Source organism: Schistocerca nitens, chromosome 6 (genome assembly GCF_023898315.1).
Source record: "Schistocerca nitens isolate TAMUIC-IGC-003100 chromosome 6, iqSchNite1.1, whole genome shotgun sequence".
In the NCBI taxonomy this organism is placed as follows: Eukaryota; Metazoa; Arthropoda; class Insecta; order Orthoptera; family Acrididae; genus Schistocerca; species Schistocerca nitens.
The window spans coordinates 558,768,276-558,792,020 of record NC_064619.1 but is presented as its reverse complement, the minus strand read 5'-3'; positions in this window follow the sequence as shown (position 1 = coordinate 558,792,020).

The following is a 23,745-nucleotide window of genomic DNA, read 5'->3' as shown; positions in this document are numbered from 1 at the left end:
GAAGCAACTTCTGGATATGGATGATTTTATATGGGTTGCGATGCAGGGTGTTTCGTGCGATTTTTGCACCGTGCTGGCAGGCATGCAGAACGTTCGGGCGATTCCCCGTGCACTGCATGTTTGCACACCATCGCTCGACCCATCCTGCAATGCTGTGGATCTTCGTCACACTTCGCAGGCCGGTGTGACCGTGCGGTTCTAGGCGCTTCAGTCTGGAACCGCGTGACCGCTACGGTTGCAGGTTCTAGGGGACTGATGACCACAGATGTTAAGTCTCATAGTGCTCAGAGCCATTTGAACCATTTTTCGTCACACTTCGGATCATCTGCATTCCTCCATCTTTCACCTCCCCCCCCCCCCCCTACCTACAACATATGCTTGTTTAAAACATTGACCCAGCCTTCTGATATGTGACTCTGAGAATACAAGTCGGATTGCTGACACAATCACTTGTGTTAATTCTACATTTACGTACAGTTCTTTTCTTTTCTATTCATTGTAAAATATTAGGTGGTACATATTTAGTTTTACTTTGCTTTAAATGTGAAGATCATCCACAGTGAGCGAAACATGCCATCTAATTAAAAATCTGCAACGGAGACGAAAAAATGAATAAGAATGATCTTAATTTTTTTGAATCTATCTTGTTAATATTCGACTGCGTCTATTCTTGGTCGCCAGTTGCAAGTTGTCATTTGTTAAATACTGGTTTGCACAAGTGCACTAAGAATTTTACTGCTTTGCGTTATCCCTGTGCGTTTGAGCACAGTTTTTGTACAGTTTATTCTGTACCGAATCTGTTTCGTATACACTTAAATCTTCCTTTATCGGGTCCACGTCTTGGGCATCTCTAATCAGTATCCCGAGAGCATATGCATAAGCTTCAGAGACTGTTCGTGACTTTCCCACTGTCAGTCGTGGAATACCGACTAACGCGAGCAGTAATAACTCGCTTTCAGCGGATCTGCATGCTGGCGCTGTCGAATTGTGCGACGTGTTCAAATGGCTCTGAGCACTATGGGACTTAACTTCTGAGGTCATCAGTCCCCTAGAACTTAGAACTACTTAAACCTAACTAACCTAAGGACATCACACACATCCATGCCCGAGGCAGGATTCGAACCTGCGACCGTTGCGGTCGCGCGGTTCCAGACTGAAGCACCTAGAACCGCTCGGTCACACTGGCCGGCTCGCCACGTGTTATTATACCTTTCTGGATGTTAGAACATCACAGACAACCAACATTCAGCCGAGATTTCCGAATGAGAAACACGCTACCTAATCTTTGCTTATGCACAATATGTAGATGGCGTTAATCCCATGTATTTTGAGAGGTTGCTGTGGAATGCTAATGATTGGCGTATGAAAGCGTGTAGTGTACTACATGCAAAACTGACCCTTGTGGCATACTGCCTTCTTTATGTTGTTGTTTTAATGCCACCAGTATATTTGCATGACGATATGTGGGAATAAGTAAGCAGCGACCTGGACATGTGGTTTTTCTGTGTGCATGCCCCATTATCTCGCTTAGACTGAGGTGCAAGAAAGTCATGGAATACTCCCTACTATCATGCCGAACCTCATTTTTCCCGTCATAGTGCCGCAGCCCGACGTGGCATGGACTCAACAAGTCGTTACAAGTTCTCTGCAGAAATACTGAGCGAAAATGTTGCCGGTACAGGATGTTGTGTACAAACTGACTTCTCTATTATGTCCCATAAATGTTCGATGGGATTCATGTTGGACGACTTGGGAGGCCAAATCATTCGCTCGAACTGTCGAGCATGTTATTCGAAACAAATTGCGAGCAACTGGGGCCTGGTGACACGACGTCTTTCAAATGGTTCAAATGGCTCTGAGCACTATGGGACTTAACTACGGAGGTCATCAGTCCCCTAGAACTTAGAACTACTTAAACCTAACTAACCTAAGGACATCACACACATCCATGCCCGAGGCAGGATTCGAGCCTGCGACCGTAGCGGTCACACACGACGTCTTTGTTTTGGGGAACATGAAGTAGTTGAACGTACCAATTCCAGTCCAGTATGCCCAGAGGACCCAGTAGATACCATCTAAACACAGCCCACACCATTATGGAGCCACCACCAGCTTGCATAGTGCCTTGTTTACAACATGGGCCCATGGATTCGTCGGATCTGTGCCCCACTCCAATCCTACCATCAGCTCTTACCAACTGAAATCGTGACTCATCTGACTAGGCCACGGTTTTCCAGTCGTCTAGCGTCCAATCGACGTCATCACGAGCCCAGGAAAAGCTCAGCAGGTGACGTCATGCAGTTAGCAAAGGCGCTCGGGTCGGTCGTCCGTTGCCATAGGCCATTAACGTCAAATTTCGCCGCACTATCCTAGCTGATACGCTCGTCGAACATCCTGCATTGGTTTCTGCAATTATATCATGCAGTGTTGTTTGTCTGTCAGCAATGACAACTCTATGCAAATGCCGCCGCTCTCGGTCGTTAAACGAGGACCACTCTTGACACTGTAGGTCTCAGAATATTGAATAGCCGAACTATTTCCGAAATGTAATGTTCCTTGCTTCTAGCTCCAACTACCACTGCACATTCAAAGCCCGTTAACTCCCGCCGTGCGCCTACGAGGGTCACTCCAAAAGAAATGCGCACTATTTTTTAAAAATCCGTTTTTTATTCTACATGTTTGAAAGTTTTACAGTGTGTAGATACATCCTTTAGGAACAATATTTTCATTTCTCCACAATAATTTCCATCCCTCTCAACTGCCTTACGCCATTTTGTAACCAGCGCCTGTGTACCAGCACGGTAAAATTCTGGACCAACCTTTTGGAGCCACTTTTTGGCAGCGTGCACGAGGTAGTCATCATCTTGAAACCTTGTTTCAGTTTCCCAAAGAGATCATAGTCACATGGAGCCAGGTTAGGACTGTAAGGCGGGTGTTTCAGTGTTGTCCATCCGAGTTTTGTGATCGCTTCCATGGTTTTTTGACTGACATGGGGCCGTGCATTGTCGTGGAACAGCAAAACATCCTGCTTTTGCCGATGTGGTTGTACACGACTCAGTCGCGCTTGAAGTTTCTTCAGTGTCGTCACATGTGCATCAGAATTTATGGTGGTTCCAGGGGCATGATGTCCACAAGCAAGAGTCCTTCGGAATCGAAAAACACCGTAGCCATAACTTTTCCAGCAGAAGGTGTGGTTTTGAATTTTTTTTTTCCTTGGGTGAATTTGCATGGTGCCACTCCATTGATTGCCTCTTCGTCTCTGGTGAAAAATGATGGAGCCATGTTTCATCACCTGTCACAATTCTTCCAAGAAATTCATCTCCACCATTCTCGTACTGTTCCAAAAGTTCGCTGCATACCGTTTTTCTTGTTTCTTTGTGAGCCACTTTCAACATCCTGGGAACACACCTAGCACAAACCTTTTTTAACGCCAACACTTTCAGTATTCTGCAAACAATTCCTTCCCCTATCCCAACGTAGGAAGACAATTCGTTCACTGTGATGCGTCTGTCAGCAGTCACCAATTCGTTAACTCTCTGCACATAGTCTGGAATGTGTGCAGTACGAGGCCTGCCGCTGCGAGGACAATCCTCAATATTGCCGTGCCCGCTTTCATCACGTAACCTGCTTGCCCACCGACTAACTGTACTGCGATCGACAGCAGCATCTCCATACACCTTTTTCAACCTCTTGTGGATGTTTCCCACTCTCTCTTTTTCACAGCACGGGAATTCTATGACAGCACGTTGCTTCTGACGAACGTCAAATGTAGCAGCCATCTTGAAGACGTGCTATGATGGCGCACTCACGGGAACAGGTTGAACTAACTTTGAAAACAAGTGGGAAGGATGTATCTACACACTGTAAAGCTTTCACACATGCACAATGAGAACTGTATTTTTACAAACATAGTGTACGTTTCTTTTGGAGTGACCTTCGTATAATAAAGTAGGAAATCTTTTCGCATGGGACACCTGCGTGCAAATAACAGCTCCGCAAAACCACTGCCCTTTCATACATTGTGTAAGCGACATTACCGCCATCTGTGTATGTGCATGTCGCTATCCCATGACTTTTGTCACCTCAGTGTATTTCAGTGACAATGTGTGTGAATAAAGCGAGCTCCAGCTTGAACGAGTGGTTTTTCTGTGTGCATATCCCATATCATCGCTTAAGGGGCTCCGGAAAGCCTCAAAATCATGAAAAGTTCAATTTTTACTTTTTTGCGTTTTCTGAATCTGCAGACTATTACCTTTTAATAGATATATAATTTATTCAATTCCGAAGACTACAACTATTTTAAAATTTTTTTTGAAATGTGTTCTACATGGGCGTGACCCACTGTGGCGCTGTTAAACTGCTGTCAAATGGTGTTATTATTAACGTCCGTGTTCATCAGGTACATTTTAGTGATGTGAGATAAAGTATGTGTTGTGGCTAACCTGTGATGGTTCAATATATATCGCTGGTGTGATTGTCGATTGTTTCATGTTTATTTACTCTGTCGTTATCTCGAAAATATTCGTAATTAATTCTGTTTCTTGAGTCTCTGTTTTGTTGAAGTATAATAATGAGTAAAAGTAAAGTTATTAGAAATCCTCTGAAGGCTTTTAAGAAAAGGAGAAATGTTGGAAAGCCAAGGGTATTTAGAAATATGGGAATGAAGATAGGTTCTAACATGGTACGAGCGATGCTTGCTTTAGACAAGGAACAAGAGGAAGCTGTAGTAGGAGTTTGCAGAGGATGAAGATAATCCATCCTATGGACCTGGAATGCACTAAAAAGTTAATCCAATCTTTGTCGCTCGATTCCCAAAACTTTTATTTTCTCATACTAATTACATGTTTTCTAAGGATCTTCCAAACATATTTGTTTCAAACTTTCAGTAAATGTTACACAGTACCTTCTGCATAATTTAACACAGCCTTTTTCCAAAAAACTGTATATTTTTGAATATATAAATAAAAAATTGCAAAAAAATGTTGTGAATTTTCATTACAATTGAAAAAAAATCATCTTTAATAACTGAACTAAAATTTTGTAAAATCGCTGTGTTAAGTTGTAGCCCATATTCCAATAAATAATCTGTAAAAAGTTCAACTTCCTACCTCAAATACTTTGTGAGGAAAGATGTAATTTATAAGCGTTATTTTAACATTGCAAGTATAGGGCGTTCCGGAGCCCCCTAATTCGACGTTTCTGCTGCTTAATGGAAAAAAAGAAAATTCTGGAACAAGGTTAATTATTTCTGTAAGTGCCCATTAGTTTACATCAAGAGCTGCACCGTTTCTAGCAAAGAATGGCACAGTCTGCGAGAAAGAGGATGACGTCTGAGTACAGTTAGTAGGGAGGCAGCGATGTCAGCCCGGGAAACAGCAATCCCAGTATGTCCTGCACAAACCGATGGAATGTCTCTGCTGAGCCGGAGGATTAAACCCACCTCCGACGCCGGCGCCTAGCAACGGGAGACGCCCCAATAACAGCAGGAGGTGTCGTCGCGACTGGTCGACGACTCCGGCAGCGAAATGCGTGGCGCGGCGAATAGCGAGGGTTTCGGGGCGCCTGGTGGCAATTGCCGACGGCGCTCGCGTAATGCGAAGCCGGCTTATCTCCAGAGGCGAGGAGCACGCCACGTGAACCCTTGCTGCACACACACGCGCCGCCATTTGGGGTCCTTGCACTGCCGGCTACACCGCTCTGAAGATCAGCAATTCTGTTTAGTGGTTTCAACATTCACATCTACATCGATACCATGCTATACAATATGAAACACACCAAACAATACTTCATGCGAGGGTTGGAACTTTAACAGTGGCAACTATTTATCTACAGCTCGTACAAAATAGATACGTGTTTCAAAGTTTTACTGAACTTCAAAGCAGTCACAAGTCACCCTTTGCCAGCGATGTGGAAGTTGTAGGATACTCTTAGCAGTGCCAGTTGTGTTGACAATTCGAGCGGCGCAGTCGATTGCCCCACGAATTTGTAGAAGTTCTGGAGCGAATGCCGTAAAGTGTTTCCATGAGTTTAGAAATCGAGTTAAACTTATGAGGGCTTAAGTCAGGGGAGTGCAGTTGGTGGTATAGCACTTAGCAGCCTCATCAGTCAATCAAATCAGTAACAGCTTGCACTGTACTGAACACACTGAGCTATCGCACCGGCATGCCTATTAGCCAGAAATGATGACCATTATACCACCGCAGTACTATGGTCAACATTGGTGCACGGACTACCTAAGTCCACTGCCCCCTCCCCCCCAACACAAACTTCAGTTCAAATCTTCCGCTTATTTTCCCCCTAAATTTTCACTATTGCCTCAGGGAAAATTTAATTACAAGATCTATAAATTTTAATCGCTTCATGTGATTTCACCAAACGGTATCTGAGAAGAAAGCATTGAACTATAGCTATCATTCCTGAAAACTACTTATTGATGACATGTTTTATACCTTTTTTACTATGCCAAACATGGTCAGAACGTCCTAGTCTCCGCATTTACACAGCAAATGAATAACAGCATCAATACCTCATATTTTATCATACTTGTGTATTTATTTACTAAAACCGTTTCGTATTTTGCCAACTTTATTTAAACGTTGATCGCAAGCGGCAATAAAAAAGGTGCTAATTTAAAACTGATCGATCGCGTGTGTTATCGAACGTCATAATTGAGAAGTGAACCTAAAGATGCTTCTTTTAAGAAGGCATAAACAACTATTTAAACAATATTTAACGATAATCTGTAGTCAATTAATGTGAACGCATTTGCACCAAAATACTGACCTATTTATTTGTGGAAAAACCTTGATTTATAATTATTTTAAATTATCTGAGATGACCATACGACATACCATAATACTTGAATCTCCAAAACGATCATGTTCTACAGTGTTCCCGGGGTCATTACTTGTTGCTATAGGTGGATACGTAATGCACACAGGAACACTGTTAACATAGTCATTTTCATGGTCCAAGTGTTATGGCGTAAGGTATCATAATGTTTCATGGGCATGGAAATGAAGTCCCATACTTTTTGACAGAGCGTAGAAGAACGATGCGGGAGACCCGCACCGCCGAATTAGGCAAGGTCCTAATGGAGGTGGTTTGCCGTTGCCTTCCTCCGACCGTAATGGGGATGAATGATGATGATGAAGACGTTCAAATGTTCTAACGTGTGTCAATGACTAAGGGTCCAAACTGCTTAGGTCGTCGATCCCTAGATTTACACACTACGTAAACTAACTTAAACCAACCTATGCTAAGAATAAAACGCACACCCATGCCCGAGGGAGGACTCGAACCTCCGGCGGGAGGGGGCGCGCAGTCCGCGACATGACGCCTAAAAACTGCGCGGCAACTCCGCGCGGCCCAGGTGAAAATCCCTGACCCCGCAGGGAATCGAACCCGGGGCTCCGTGCTCGGGAAGCGAGAACGCTACCGCGAAACCATGAGCGGCGGACTTGCTTGGCATAGTGACATCAAAATATTTGAACACGGAGCAAGTTAACGTTAATGTGACACTGTACTCTTTCCCAAGGTGCCTGTTGTCAGGGGTGCATTCAGCCCTGATTTCATTTATATGGATGACAATGCTCGATCGCGTCGAACTGCTCTGTTGGAGAAGCTCTTAGAACGAGTGGATCTTCATCGAACAGACTGGTCTGCCCGTTCCCCCGACTTAAATCGCATCCAGCTCGTGTGGAATTCGCTGAGGGCATGTTCTGGAGCATTTCCACATGCGGCAAAGACTATACGTCAATTGTCAACTGCGCTGGTGGAGCAATGGAACAACCTACCACAAGAATTCGTTGCCGACCTTGTGGTCAGCTTGAGAGCATGTCCGTTGTGATCAAATGTTCTATTAAGAACCATATCCGCTCTTGCCCCGGAATACTGTCATATCTATTTATGGTAAAACCTTTATTTGTAATTATTGTAAATTATCTGAGATGACCATACGGCACACCATAATACTGGATCTCCAAAACGATTATGTCCCACAGCGTTCCTGCGGTCTATGATGAATCATGATTTCACTGTATCTATTGCCTTTGAATGAAAGTGTCATTTCTGTAGATCTCATTGCGAAATTCATTCAGTTACCTTCTGTACTATACCGCAGCAATTCATTCTATGTAGCGTCCAAGTCTGGTTCCATCTTGCCTGTAACAGATCGAGTGTTGTCATCTCTGCACGTCATCGGGCACAAACACACGTTGCAGCGCCCGCCTAGGTGGTGTGGCGGTGGCGCTAGGCAGTCATTACGGCCTGAGGGTCTCTTTGAGTCTCAGCCAGCGTCAGTGAGGTACTTAAGCCCCGGTGACTTAAGACCGATATTATGAGTGTGAGCGTGTGCTTAGCGGTGGACCAGTTACATAGCATAACTACAAGTAGCGCAGTGATGACTTTGGTTTCAGTCGCCACAAGCCTGTCAGATGTGATCGACAGCTTCTGCAGACTACGTCCTTCAACGGGTTAACCTGATCTAACCGTTGTGTAAAACCACGCCTCATTTATGATTTGCGTGATGCACCTGAGGTCTAGTGCAGCAAAGCATGTTCCGGTCAGCGAACGTGTACTCAACTGTGTGTGCAGCGATTTTACGGGTTTTACAATTTGCAGCATGTTGGACACGTTATGGAGCTAATTTAAGCATGTTGGATAAGGCATTCAGCTGTACTCATAAAGGTGAGCATCACATGTGTTCCATGCGTCGGCTTTTTAAGGGGGGTAGGACGTCAAACGGGCCGACTTGGAGCAAGAGAGGCACCATAGGACATTTTATTTTCTACTGTCTATAATTTTATAAATAAATTCATAAAACTTTGTCAGCATGACCAGGAAGGATTCAGGATTCACTCACAGCACTGGAAGTCCAAAAACATAACAAAATAATTTTTTTTTTAGATATGAAATTTCAGCATTTTTTCATTTACTGTTGGCTGCATTTGTTGCTATAGGTACATTTTTCTTCACAAGTAAGAGACATTCTTTTATGAATTTTGCACAGCATACAAACCATACTCACAGGTGTGTGAAACTCTAGAATTTTCCAAATCTATTACAAACTGTGGTAAAAAATGAGATAATTAACTACAAAATTTGATTTTTTTCTAAAATTAAAGTTTAAAACGTAACAGCTCATTTATTTTTTCATAAATTAAATACATTCTAGAGTTTCAGACACCTGTAAGTATGGTTTGTATGCTTTGCAAAATACTTCGGACAGTCTCTCTTACTTATGAAGAAAAGTGTACTTATGGCAACAAATGCAGCCACTAGTAAGTGAAAAAATGATGAAATTTCACATGTAAAAAAAATATTTTGTTATGTTTTTGAACTTCCGCTGCTACCAGTGTGAATCGTGAATCCTTCCTGGTCATGCTGACAAAGTTTTATGAATTTACTTGTAAAAGTATAGACAGGGGAAATTAAAATGTCATGTGGTGTCTCTCCTGCCCCAAGTCGGCCCATTTCACGTCCTACCCCCTCCCCCCCTTAATATAATGAAAGGTTAATTCCTCAGCCGAGCCAGATTCTACTAGGTACAATTACCTTAAGTCTTTTTAAAAATGCTTACGTTGTTTTTTCTTAAGTCATCAGTTATATTCTGGAAGTGGTAATAAGCAACTGCAATTTCTTGTAAACTGCAGTGTATTGCACAGTCACTAGTATTACGCTACATGTTGCGCTCCCAGTTGTGCTATTGAAAGAAAGAAAGATTTACAAAACAGCGATACGCTAAAGTACGTGCGTCAGCTCATCAGTAAAAGTTTTACTAGTGTTGTTATAAATGCATTTAATATTCATGCTACAGAACTAAAATGGCTGCAATATTTTAATGTTTTAAGCTATTGGTTTAAAGGCTTCTGGATAGTCACAATGAAATCAATATTCTGCTTGGGTAATCACTCTGTTTTCAGTTGATTAATTTAGTGTAAGGTTTTCTTTTCCTGCTTGTTCTCTTGCATCAATAAGTGTAACTTGTGACTGTTTTACAGCGTAAACTTTCTTTGCGCCAGCTGTATAATCTAACTACATCTAATCATTTGAACATTTGCGCCCATGAGCGGAGGTGAAGACTGAACTGGGTTCCGAACTGTGTCGCGTCTGTAATTTCCTGCGAGCGGATCTGCATGGGAGAAAGACGCTAAATCCAGTAATGAGGTGGCTCATCCAACTCGAAGTCCTGGTGCTGAAAAACAAGCTGGATATTCTTTGCAGATAAGGGAACTCGGTGGGATAAAGGATGTGTACTTCTGATGAAATAACTGAGATGAAACACGAGGTAGGATAAGACCACTGTCGAATCCTAAGAGGCACCAACACATTGAGTGTAAGTTGTGTAATCCTGCTTGTACCCTGTGCAGCTAAGTGCCACGAGAAACTAAGTCCCGTCCCGAGGGCAGAGTAACACAGGTCCAGCATCTGAGGCAACTGTCGAAGGAATCTCCCAGCAGCACCAGCGGCCCTGCTTACATAGGCTCGTGTGATGCAATCCCCCGCGATCACGCGCGTCTCCCGTGTCCTGTCGTCCTTCCAGAGCACTCTGTCGTAGCTGGTCACGTAGCTCCAGCGTCCCTTACCACAAAAACGCAACCTCTCCTGCTTCCCAGCGCCCTGGCTGACGTTAGGTTGGTTTCCTACATGTTTATCTTATGCAGTCTTATGCATTTCTACTCACATCCGCGACCCATTCGCGACAACTGCTGTGATGAAATTCTTTTATAACTGTTAGACTGAACATCGTAGAAGAATTCAAATTAACGTGTTTCCTGTCATCCTCATTTATTTCAAGTTTGCAACACTGCTTGGTCAAGTAGGTTCAACTTGTGTAAATGATTGAAGTTTAATTATCTTTGCAATTACTTGTGAATCTTACCAAATGAAAAACTGAAAAGAAGTTTCGTGAATTTTTTAAAATTAAAGTTTGCTATGGCATGGTACCTTCCACTCACCCAAATCCTCTCTTGCAGTAACAACTTGTCAGTGACACATCACTTGGACGTTAGTTTCGTCCTTAAGTTTTGCACACCAGTGTGTTGTGATTTAAGCACAAGAACTCTAACTGAACCTTGCAACCGCTTTCCTGTACGCGGAATATATCTGCGACGCGGCGCCTCTTGGAACAACAAACACTTCAGCTACACTGGTTTCGGTAGCACCCCCATACGAGCATCAACAACTTCCCCCCATTCGACTTGACTTAGGTCCGACATAATGCACACACAGCTACACAGAAGATTGTTCTGGCCACGATTGTCACTTGTATAGGAGCCGTTGCTAGTCAAATGCAAGAGCGCAACCTGCAGGCTTGGCTACCATATAGATATATGTTCAAGCATACATTTCTCGCTGTGTTTCCATATTTTTGTGCAACCCATCAGCCATAGCTACCTAATTATCTGTATGGCTTGAGAAGTGCTCCATGGACATGAAGGCGTTTGTGTTCTATCCAGCGCCATATGACGCGATCTAAATCCTACTGAAAATACACTCATGCTCATAAATTTAGGATAATGCTGATACATGGTGAAACAATGCTCTGGTGGGCGGTTTACGGGTTTAAATCACCTTGGGGTATGACCATGCGGTGCATTTTGACCCGCAGTCGTCGCACGGTGGCGCTGGCAGCAGTCATACGCAGAGGTGTGTTGGTGCATATCAGAGTACGGTGCAGCGAGTAAGTGTGCAGACGTTTTCAGACGTGCTAATGGTGAATGTGTGTTGAATATGGCTCGAAGAACACATATTGATGACGCTATGAGGGGTAGAATACTAGGGCGACTGGAGGCTGGTCAAACACAGCAGGTCGTAACACGGGCCCTCCGTGTACCACAAAGTGTGATCTCAAGATTATGGCAACGATTCCAGCAGACAGGAAACGTGTCCAGGCGCTACAGTACGGGACGTCCACAGTGTACAACACTGCAAGAAGACCGATATCTCACTATCAGTGCCCGCAGACGGCCCGGAGTACTGCAGGTAGTCTTGCTCGGCACCTTACCGCAGCCACTGGAACAGTTGTCTCCATACAAGCAGTCTACAGATGACTGAACATGTATATTTTATTCACCCGGAGACCTGCAACATGCATTCCACTGTCCTACTGTCACAGGAGAGCCCGTAAAGCCTGGTGTCAATAACCCAGTACATGGTCATTGTAAAAGTGGTTCCAGGTTATGTTCACTGACGTGTCCAGGTATAGTCTGAACAGCGATTTTCGCCGGGTTTTCATCTGTCGTGAACCAGGAACCAGATACCAATCCCTTAATGTCATTGTAAGGAACCTGTATGGAGGTCGTGGTTTGGTAGTGTGGGGTCGGATTATGATTGGTGCACATACACCCTACATGTGTTTGGCAGAGGAACAGTAACAGGTCAGGTATACCGGGGCGTCATTTTGCAACAGTACGTACGCCTTTTGAAGGGTGCAGTGGGTCCCGACACCCTACATGTGTTTGACAGAGGAACAGTAACAGGTCAGGTATACCGGGGCGTCATTTGGCAACAGTACGTACGCCTTTTGAAGGGTGCAGTGGGTCCCGCCTTCCTCCTGAAGGATGATAACGCACTGCCCCACCGAGCCGCCATCGTGGAGGAGTACCTTTAAACAGAAGATATCAGTCGGATGGAGTTACCTGCCTGTTCTCCAGACCTAAACCCCATCGAGCACGTCTGGGATGCTCTCGGTCGATGTTTCGCTGCACATCTTCGAACCCCCACGACACTTCAGGAGCTCCGAGAGGCACTGGTGCAAGAATGGGAGGCTATACCCCAGCAGCTGCTCGACCACCTGATCCAGAGTATGCCAACCCGTTGTGCGGCCTGTGTACGTGTGCATGGTGATCATATCCCATACTGGGGTCGGGGTACATGCGCAGGAAACAGTGGCGTTTTGTAGCACATGTGTTTCGGGACGGTTTTCTCAACGCATCACCAAAATCAGTGTCTTGTGTGTTCCCTATGTGCCTATGCTATTAGCGCCAATTTTGTGTAGTGCCACGTTGTGTGGCACCACATTCTGCAATTATCTTTAATTTAAGAACATGAGTGTAGCTGGAACTCCATTGAGCGAGAAGTGCGTGCCGTAGACTCTTCTACGACCGGTAGTTGTGAATTGTTGGTGTGAGTCATGTAGTGATATTCAGGATGGCTTCTACATTCCTTCGGCATTCGTGGAGTCCATGCCGTCGTCACTGGGATAAGAGGAATGGTCACCGCTCAAGAAGAAAACTAAATTTAACAAATATCTCACGCCCAGATTATCCTAACCATCAGCCAACTGATATCCACTGATGGATGAAGTAGCCGTCCAGATTTTTCCACACGTTGCGCCCTTAATATATACCTACTTTTTTCCTAATGTTATCTAGACGTTTGGACGTGGTCTCGGTCTCTTCTTATTTCTTCCAGTAGAGAACTTTCTTCGTACAGCTGCCATTTTTTCGCCTGCTGTTATGTCCTGCCCACCTGAATTCCGTTTTCATGCCGGTACTAGTTAAGTTTTCCAAAAAATGTTCAGATCTGTGTGAAATCTTATGGGACTTCACTGCTGAGGTCATCAGTCCCTAAGCTTACACACTACTTAACCTAAATTATCCGAAGGACAAACACACACAACCATGCCCGAGGCAGGACTCGAACCTCCGCCGGGACCAGCCGCACAGTCCATGACTGTGGCGCCTTAGACCGCTCGTCTTTAAGTTTTCCGCTCCAGTCTGTGTTCAGAGCCATTTGTTGGTTTGGTTAGATGTTTCCTGACAGGCATTTCTCCAATGTTGGTATTTGGGCACTACGTTAACTTTTTGTGGCGTTATTCAACAAATATTTATCATAAATTTATTTTAACTGCTACAAACAGTCGTGAAGTAACATAATGGAGGAAAGTTGTGTACACCGTATGTATGTGAATCGTTTAAACCTTATTCGGCGTATTACACTATTTTTGAAGGATAAGACTGACGAGACTTGTCGTTTGCCTAAAGTAATGCGCGAGACTGCGTAAAACCCACGATGCGGGCGGTGTCTGTAACATAGCAACCGCCGTTACTCTGGCACACGGATTCTTTATGGAGCTGCCACATTTGCCTGTCGCGAAATCTAACGTGCAGCGCGTGAAGCTATAAGAGCAGACAAGTGTTTCCTCTTCTTTACTGAACGAGAAATCGCTACATGTAAAAGGCAATGGCTAGACTGACTGACTCACTCATTAACTGCCTCGTCATTACCCACGCCAAACCACTAAGAACAGAAACTTGAAATTTGCAAAGAGGGTTGATATTTTACCGTAGGCGTCATATAAGAAGGGATTTTCCGAAATTCCACCCCTAATGGTGTGAAATAAGAGATAAAAGGTTTTCCGTTGTAAAATATGTCACTATTAAGGCAATTTTGAAACTAGACTTACGGAAGTTAGTATTTGGTCTCTCGGTCATAAATGAAGGAATCTGTCTTCCAGCATTTTTTTTTTTAATTTAACCTCTGTGGGGGTAAAGTAGCGGCTGAAAGTTTTTTTTAAAAGAAATCATTATTAAGGAACTACGAAAGTATTTTTAAAGCTAAATTTGTGAAAACTGGCATTGGACCTCTCGGTTGGAAATAAAATAATAACCGTCTCAGCGTTTTTGGAAATGCAACCCCAATATATCTTTTATGAAATATTTCTTTTTTTAAACCTAAATCTATTAAAATTTCAATGTGGCTGCTTGGTTAGAAGCGAAAAAAAAAAACCAAAAGTGTTTTTCACTGCTTTTGGAAATTGAACCCCTATTGGGGTGAAATAGAGGATGAAACTTTTTGTGGAAATATTTCATTATGCAACCATTTGTATTTGGTTTCTCTCTTAGAAATAAAAAAATATTCATTTCATTCGTTTGGGATACTCTACCCTTAAGGCGGTGAAATAGGGGCTGCGATGTTTTATGAAAATATTTCATTGTAATTGGTATTTGCTTCTCACTTAGAAATGAAAAAAATCCGTGTTTCCATGTTTTCAGAAATTCATTGCCTCAGGGGATTGAATAGGGCCATACTGGCCAGGCCGTTAAGAATAGAAACTGGAGAGGGGGTGGATTTTACAACGATAGGCATCGTTTAAGAAGGGACTGTTCGAAATTACACACATAAGGGAGCGAAATAGGGGATGAAATGCTTTTTGAATATACGGTGCTATTAAGCCAATTTTGGAGTTAGAAGAATGAAAATTGGTATTGAATTTCTCTGTCAGAAATAAAGAAATACATGAACAGTTCTGGAAACTCAACGACTAATGGTATAAAATAGGGGAAGACAGTTTTTATGAAAATATTTCATTATATTAGACAACAACAATTTAAAATTTTCAAAGGTGAGTCTTCTCGGTTAGATATAAAGAAACATGTGTTGGAGGATGAAGTTTCTATGAAAATACGACCGTAAGAATCCAAAGGCATGAGTAACAAAAACTTGGGACTCCAGCTACCAGAATAGCCTGTTTGGTCAGAAGTACATTCGGCAAAGACAATGCTCATATGACCCTACTTAGCATGAAAAGTTTATAAAGTATTGAAATTTGTGAACAACATAAAACTTCGAGTAAAGAACAAAAATCTGTGCAGACCATATAGTTTGCGCAGCGGGTGCTAAGTTAGTAAGTAAATAAATAAATAACATTCTGTTTTAATGCAGAATCAGTGCAAACTTCATGACGGTTACTTGTTATTTTTATTTACTGTTTACTACTTCTCCTTCGGTAAATATACTCGTTTTTATAGTTTCAGTATTTAAGAACAACGAAAGAGACAGTAAGCATTCCAAAGATTATATGGTCTGTGCATTAATGCAGGAAATCTATTTTGATGTAAAAGAAGTAAGTCCTTAGCGAGTTTGTCGGGATTTTTAAATACGGTCACATTACGTTTTCATCACCTAGGAACGAAATGTAGTTTGGAACTCTCCAGTTAGTTGCGTTTTAAATATCCTCCTGCGTAAATTGTGTACGTCAAATCAGTCATGTATAAAATGTTAAACAGTAAAATTCTTTTATTTCGCCTTTTTTTTATTTTCTGCGCTGTAACGAATGTTCTAATTCACATGTGGACAACTTATAGTGAGTGAATGTGAGGTTACCTTACCTACCTCACAATTTAATAGCAACAAACAGCATGTCTTACGTTACCAACTACCACGATATTCTGATTTTCTGAAGGCTCTTCCAAACAAATATACACCTACGTTGCTCAAACGCATGTTTTTTTGTAGATCTATGAAGGGATCAACGTGGTCTCAGAACAAGCTTCCCTACCGGCTTCATTGAGTTGATTTGCCAATATCAGTGAAGCTATTCATTTCATGAGAAGAAAACCTTTCAAAAAAGGTTACTCATAAGTACCTCTCGGGTTTCAGAAAAGTACAAGACACAGTAGAAACAGACATATCAGTGGATAGAGCATCTCCTCAAGTTTTTAGTTGACAATACAAGTGCTCAGTATGAGCTCACCTTATGACTCGGCAGCGTCAATTGATGCATGCAATTCACTGAACTCGCTGACATGAATTGGGTGAGAAGGCGTGACAGGGTCCCGCTTCGGAAATTTGTTTACTGAGTTGCCTATCTGAAGGTGCGAACTGCTTCGATGGGAGAATACAGAGAAGATGATTTGTCTATTTTGTATCCCGCCTGGAAGGCGGCGCGTGGGTCTGCTCCTGTAAACTTAAGGGTAGGCCTAATGTAGGAAGTGAGTAGGAGCAGGAAAAGGTGAAAATCTCTCGGTACTGCTCTTCGAAATGGTTTTACTATATCACAATATTAACTGAATACATAACTTTGCTCTGAGGTGCGAAGCCTTAGACCCGTCGTATGTAGTACATTGTCTCTTACTGAAGCGAAGTGGACCTCCAGCGGTGCTCGTAGACCTCAAAAGCGCCTGCTAGAGGGCGCTGTCGTCGGTGTCTGTCGTAGTGCCAACTTAACTTGAACCTACGCAGTGGCATCGTTGCTATTGATAGCACAGTCTACATATTATGACACAGATGCGCACTAGTGCAACTCCATCGTGGCGTGTATTACGAATCAAAACTTGGAGCGATGCTCCATCCATCAGTATGTCTCATTTTACTCTACGTCTTGTAATTTTCATGCAGTCTTCTTCTGAAACTCCGGAGGTACTTACGAATAGTCTCGTACATATAGAAATCTTAGTAATCCTTCGCTACGTTTTGCTGACACTTGCAAGTCCATGATTTCTTGTAGCCTCTGCCATCTATGAACCTCACGGTAACTTCGAAACAGCCACTATCATGACTCGTCTGGCAAATCACACACTTTTTGTCCACCGTTCCAAGAAAAAAAAGAAAGCGTCAGATATTGAGTTGTGGCGTTACAATGCACTCTGCCCGAGCCCCATGTCGATTGTGGCGTCACCACTGCCTACCATTGCATGCTCAACAGCTCATAGATTATATACTGTAAATAATAAAGATATTTACATTTTACCTATTTATCTATTTTCACGATTCGATTATTAATATGAAATCCGGAGGTGTCTTTCCAGACTGTTGTTTAATTTAGTTTTATAACAATTTTCTTCTCAACATAATTCTACCACCCAAGTTCTTTGGATGTTCGGTTATTGTATAATGGATTCTCGGATGATGAGGCTATATAGTCTCGAAATTCATAACACGTTCATTGAACAACAAAAGAAATTGTGTGCTACAACTGCATGATGAAATTGAGATTGGTGCTGGAATCAATTTACGAGGGCCGTTCAGAAAGTAACCTCCGGTTGATTTAAAAAAATACACCAAGTTAAATAAAAATATTTTAATATATACATCTTACAACTACATCTTTGCACTATTTTTCTACATAGTCTCCATAGCGATTGAGGCACTTATCGTATCTCTTCACAAGCTTTGAAATTCCTTCTGCATAAAAATCACCCGCTTGTGCCTGGAGCCAGCCTGTGACCGCATCTTTGAGCTCTTCGTCGTCATCAAACCGCTGTGACCCGAGCCATTTCTTCAAATGCATGAAGAGGTGATAATCACTTGGCGCCAGGTCTCGGCTGTAAGGTGGATGGTTGATAACGTCCCACTTGAAGGACTCAAGAAGGGCCGTTGTTCTGCGAGCAGAGTGAGGACGGGCGTTATCGTGCAAAAAAACGATACCGGAAGTCAGCATACCACGGCGTTTGTTCTGTATAGCCCGTCGTAACTTTTTTATTGTTTCACAGTACACGTCTTGATTAATGGTCGTACCACGTTCCATGAATTCAACCAACAACACCCCTTTGGCATCCCAAAACACCGTTGCCATCAGTTTTCTGGCAGAAAAAATTTGCGAGGCTTTTCTTGGTTTGGTAGGCGAATTTGAATGTGCCCACATCTTTGATTGTTCTTTTGTCTCAGGGTTCACGTACTTAATCCAGGTTTCGTCACCGGTCACGATTCTGTTTAACAATGGTTCTCCTTAGTCCTCATAACGTGACAGAAAGTCTAATGCAGAGGCCATTCTTTGAGTTTTGTGGTGGTCGGTAAGAATTTTGGGCACCCATCGTGCACAGAACTTACGGTAACCCAATCTTGCTGTCACTATCTCGTACAAGAGAGTCTTAGAAATCTGTGGAAAACCAGTAGACAACTCCGACATTGAGAAACGTCGATTTTCACGAACTTTTGCATCAACTGTCCGAACGAGTTCGTCAGTCACCAATGATGGTCTACCACTCCTCTCTTCATCATTAACGTTTTCTCGTCCACTTTTAAATAAACGTACCCATTCACGGACAACTCCTTCACTCATAAATCTTGGTCCGTACACGGCACAAAGCTCACGATGAATAGCTGCTGCAGAATATCCTTTGGCTGTAAAAAACCTTATGACAGCACGCACTTCACATTTGGTGGGGTTTTCTATTGCAGCACACATCTCAAACTGCCACAAAAACTAAACTAGCGCAGGTACGACGTTCACTCGACCACGGCTTGATGCCGACTGACCTGTTGAGTGCGTGAACGCACAGATGGCGTCGCTATTCCCCCCACAACCCGCACTGTGACCAATCGGAGGTTACTTTCTGAACCGCCCTCTTTATCTTAATCAGTTTATGGTATTCAGCTTCCTTCTTTCACAGGACCAGGAACTTAAGAACTTACAACTCTATTGTTTCAATCTTCTCAATTTCTAAATATTTTTGTGATTCACCTAAGAGGACATCAGAGTAGCATTTATGACAAAACTTAAAACCAATAATAATAATAATAATAATAATAATAATAGAAAAATTTGTACGCAGTTACTAGGCAATACATTATTTGAAGAAAACAGACCGAAATCTTATAAATATTCTTCTGCCTCTGTTTTCGTTTCCAAATGTCTGCTCCATTTTATTCGACCACTTTTGACTCATATTACAAATGACTGCAGCTTACTAGACACAGTAATAATAAAAAAATTCAATAAAAGCAATAACAATAATACTAAGAGTTATTTTTAAGAAACATTATAAAGATAATGGAATGCTGTTTAGGAGAAATTGGAAAACCAAATAAACGAGATTAGGGATCGGGCACTTGATGATATTATATATTATGTTGTTTTCAACGGAAGGACTAACTTCAATGAACATCCCGAACATTATGAAGTTCTTAGAAGGCCCTGAGAAAGTCTCTGAGGATAAGAAGAGATACGTTTCATTGCGAGCACATGAAATTTGAAAACCTTTGGTGAGGTAATCATGTACCGGTCTCTTACGTCTACTGATAGGTATATCTGAATATTGCACATTTTTTCAACTGTGAAAATGTATGCTTAAAGACTAAGAGCTTCAGAACTTTTGATGCACAGTTTTCGTAATCAAGTGATGAGCAATCATAACAGAAGAGTATGGTAAAATGAATGTTATAGTACATACTAAGGAAGAGGACGCAGGCGCCATAGAAAGCTCTGTGAACAAAGACTGTGGAAAGAGGCGTCTTTGATATTCAGAGTGGAGTGCGCGGCAGACAAGTTTATGAAAGAAAAGACACAGTGATATGAAATAATTCATAACTGTCTTTTAAAGCTGGAAACCTACGTGGCTTCTGCGAATTTTTATAAATTCGTTCCACCGTTGAATTCTGGATACATAAAAATGTTTTGCGGGAATGGTTGTGTTCTGAAGAGGTTCAAAATGGTTCAAATGGCTCTGGGCACTATGGGACTTAACATCTGAGGTCATCAGTCCCCTATAACTTAGAACTACTTAAACCTAACTAACCTAAGGACGTCACACACACCCATGCCCGAGGCAGGATTCGAACCTGCGACCGTAGCGGTCGCGTGGTTCCGGACTGAAGCGCCTAGAACCGCATGGCCACACCGGCCGGCGAAGAGGTACATAAAAGATTTTCACTTAAGGGAGAATGATTATTTCTGCTACGCCGTTCGTAGAGAGTTGTCTGATTCGAAATAAGAAGGTTTTCAGAAATTTAGCAGACGGCAGAATCACAAGTACGTCGTGCGGTACTCTTTACACTCAATAACGTTGTCAAGAGTTTCTGTGTACAGCACTGAGTGATGCTTTCGTAAATGTGGGTGGCACAAATTCTAACGCACCCAAACCTTTACCACCAGCCGTATTCGTTGTAACCCTAATGAAGAATTGAAGGAATTGATGATTTTTCTTTTTGAAGTGCGGAGGACTGGCCAAGATTTTTTTTGGGGGGAAGAGAACAATACTAGATTGGGGTGAATGATAGAAGGTTCCCTCAAATCTGAAGCACATTGACTGGCTCCGTTGTGAGAGACCAAAATTGTTTAACTTTTGATGGATTTCGTTTGACATCTGTAGTGTAAGATTAATTTGTTTCAATAAGTATGAAGTGTTGCAATTTTGAACAGCTGTTCTCTGTTTAGTTCTTCTTGTAAACTGAAAATCATTGGTGTAAAAGTCAAGCAGACTACTTGCAATATAGGTTGAGAAAAACGCCAAGGAGGAAATTTGGCTTCTAAGGAAAAGGTAAGTTGAGCTTCTCGTTATCTAACTAGGCATGTTCTTACAATTGACTAGTCTTCTTGTATATAAGATGTGTGATTAAAGATAAAATAGTTGCTCTCTAGCTCCTAGCTAGTCTTCTGGCCAAGATCTATATAAATCATTTAGAAATATCGTTTTTCAAAGCTATAAACGTTATATTGATGATGTTGAAACAGAAGGGGAAACAGATTATTTTGCAATAGAACTTAACAGACTGCACCATAATGTAAAATTCACTACGTAACATGAAACTGGTATTACTATAAACTTCCTTGAGTTAAAGATTTGTAAATGCAGTGACTAACATAAATTTCAAATAAATGGAAAGTCCACTGCAGCTGGTGTCACAATCAGTAGCACTTCATGTCATCCTGGGCAACGCAACTTGGCTTACTAAGGGCAACACTCAATATACTGGAAAAAATTTCCATTGAATGCCGAAGATAAACTACTAGAACTTAACACAATTAAAATGATAGATCACAACAATGATTTCATACGACACCGTCAACTAGCTTCACAGCAGCATTAGAAACAAACACAAATAGAAAAATAACTCCGTGTCTACAATGAACAGAACTTCAGCACCGTTACGCCACACAACTCTCTGAAATGTCTTCATGTTTCTCATTTTAAAGTGTCAATTTCACATCCAGATTAGTTTCTCTACAAATGCTAAAATGAAAGACAATGTAATTCATAACTTAAACGTTCTAAACAAACTGCACAACGAAACTGGTATTAATAAACTGATATCTGAGTGTACCATGAATTTTATAATGGCAACACTGGTAGGAATTTCAACATGAGATACAGGGAACACACGGATGTACTCAGGCAAATAAAATTTAGTGAATCAACTTTTAAAGATCACATGGCCCAAAATAGACACGTAGACAAGGTCAGTCAAGAAAAGTATTAAAGACTTAATTTCTTATTAAAAACAAGAAAAAAATAATTAATTACTGCGACTAATTATTTTTATACTGTGTAATCATAAGTAAAATATTGACTTAGCGCACCGTTAGTGCATTTAGTGGATTTTGCAAACGTGTCGATCTAATTACGAAACAAACATTCGGTTGCATAACCCGCTATTCGCTGATATGTGAAGAATGACAGAATGAAGGAACTTTTAATGTGAATATAAACAGAACACATTCTATTTGTAAGAGGAGTCCGAAAATTCTACCAAACTGGCGTATAAAACACAAAAATGACATTATTTTACTAGGAAAAACTGACTTATTTAACGTCAAAAAGAGAAGGAAAATGAATGGTCGACATCTTTTTTTTTAAAAAAAAAATGATACGGAACCGTGCTTTCGATGTACAAGATATTGTAAAAAATAAAATAAGCTCCAAATTGCATCTAAGTAAAATATCGACAAAATTGTAGAAAAAGAAAAATTTGGCAAGTTGCATCTTACAACAGCGACAAAAAGTTATAGAAAATCAAATTGGCGGAAAATTGATTTTAAGCGACATTGACCTTAACGGTGTCCATCAACTCAAAATCCGACTTCTGCCTTGTTCTGAGGGCTGGCAGTGGCAGGAGCGGCTTTAGTAGTGCGTCGAACACCGCAGTGTAAAATTTGAGTTTGTCGTTGATCGCCCACTCTTCACTAAAGTGAAGGTCCAGAAGCCTTTGACCTCTCAGAGTTTGGCTTCCTGCTGTGATTGGTGTTAGGCCGTTTGTTTTGCTGAAATTTTTTCGGCTCTTCAGGATGCTCTTACCTTCTGCAGGTTTAAAATTGTTGGAGCGCTCTCCACGAACTAGCCAAATCTTCTTGTTTTTGCTCTGCGTGAATACGATTTTTTTTCCAGCCTGGAAATGCCAGTTACTAATAACTTTCACGGAGGGTTCAGCGTATTCTTTCCAGTCGTGAACAGGGCATTCAATTTGTCCTATACGTACTACCGTTGCAGGTTTCCCAATGTATTGAATGTATAGAGACGAGTTCTCAATGAGACTCAACCTGCGTAGTTATCTTTCTATGCTACCAAAAATCTTGTCACGTGGAATGAATGAGTGGCCCACTGCTGGGAACCAAAGTTCTATTTCGTCTACATTGTCCGGAGCATCGAGAAGAAACCAGTGACACAGCAGGCTGATCATCATCCTGTTTTATTCTGACCCCAAAACGGTCGGAAAACAACCGAAGTTTTTAGTTCCATTGAAGTTTGTGTGAATTAGTCTGTGGTGAACCATCTACGGTATTTAGTTTGATCCTTTGGCATATTCATATTCCAACCAAATCACGAAAACACCGTGTCGGTGTTTTGGGGGGACAGTGAGGAGCCCTGGCAGACTGTAGAGTCGTAAAGGTGCATATGAGGGGAATAATAGGCCTCTTGGCCTGGCTGCTTTGGTGGTACTATATTCTTTTAACAATCGTAGCTGAGACTTATTTCACCCTTGCTATTATCTTTCAGCTCTGTGTAGAACCTTGTCAGCTATCATTTTGTGGACATCGAGCTGCGTTTGCAGGCTCTCCCTTTCGTTTCTTCCGCTTCAGTACGATTTTCCTGCGATGAGCACGTCGAGCAGGTTCAAATCAAATGGCTCTGAGCACTATGGGACTTAACTTCTGAGGTCATCAGTCCCCTAGACTTAGACCTACTTAAACCTAACTAACCTAAGGACATCACAAACATTCATGCCCGAGGCAGGATTCGAACCTGCGACTGTAGCGACCGCGCGGTTCCAGACTGTAGCGCCTGGAACCGCTCGGCCACTCTG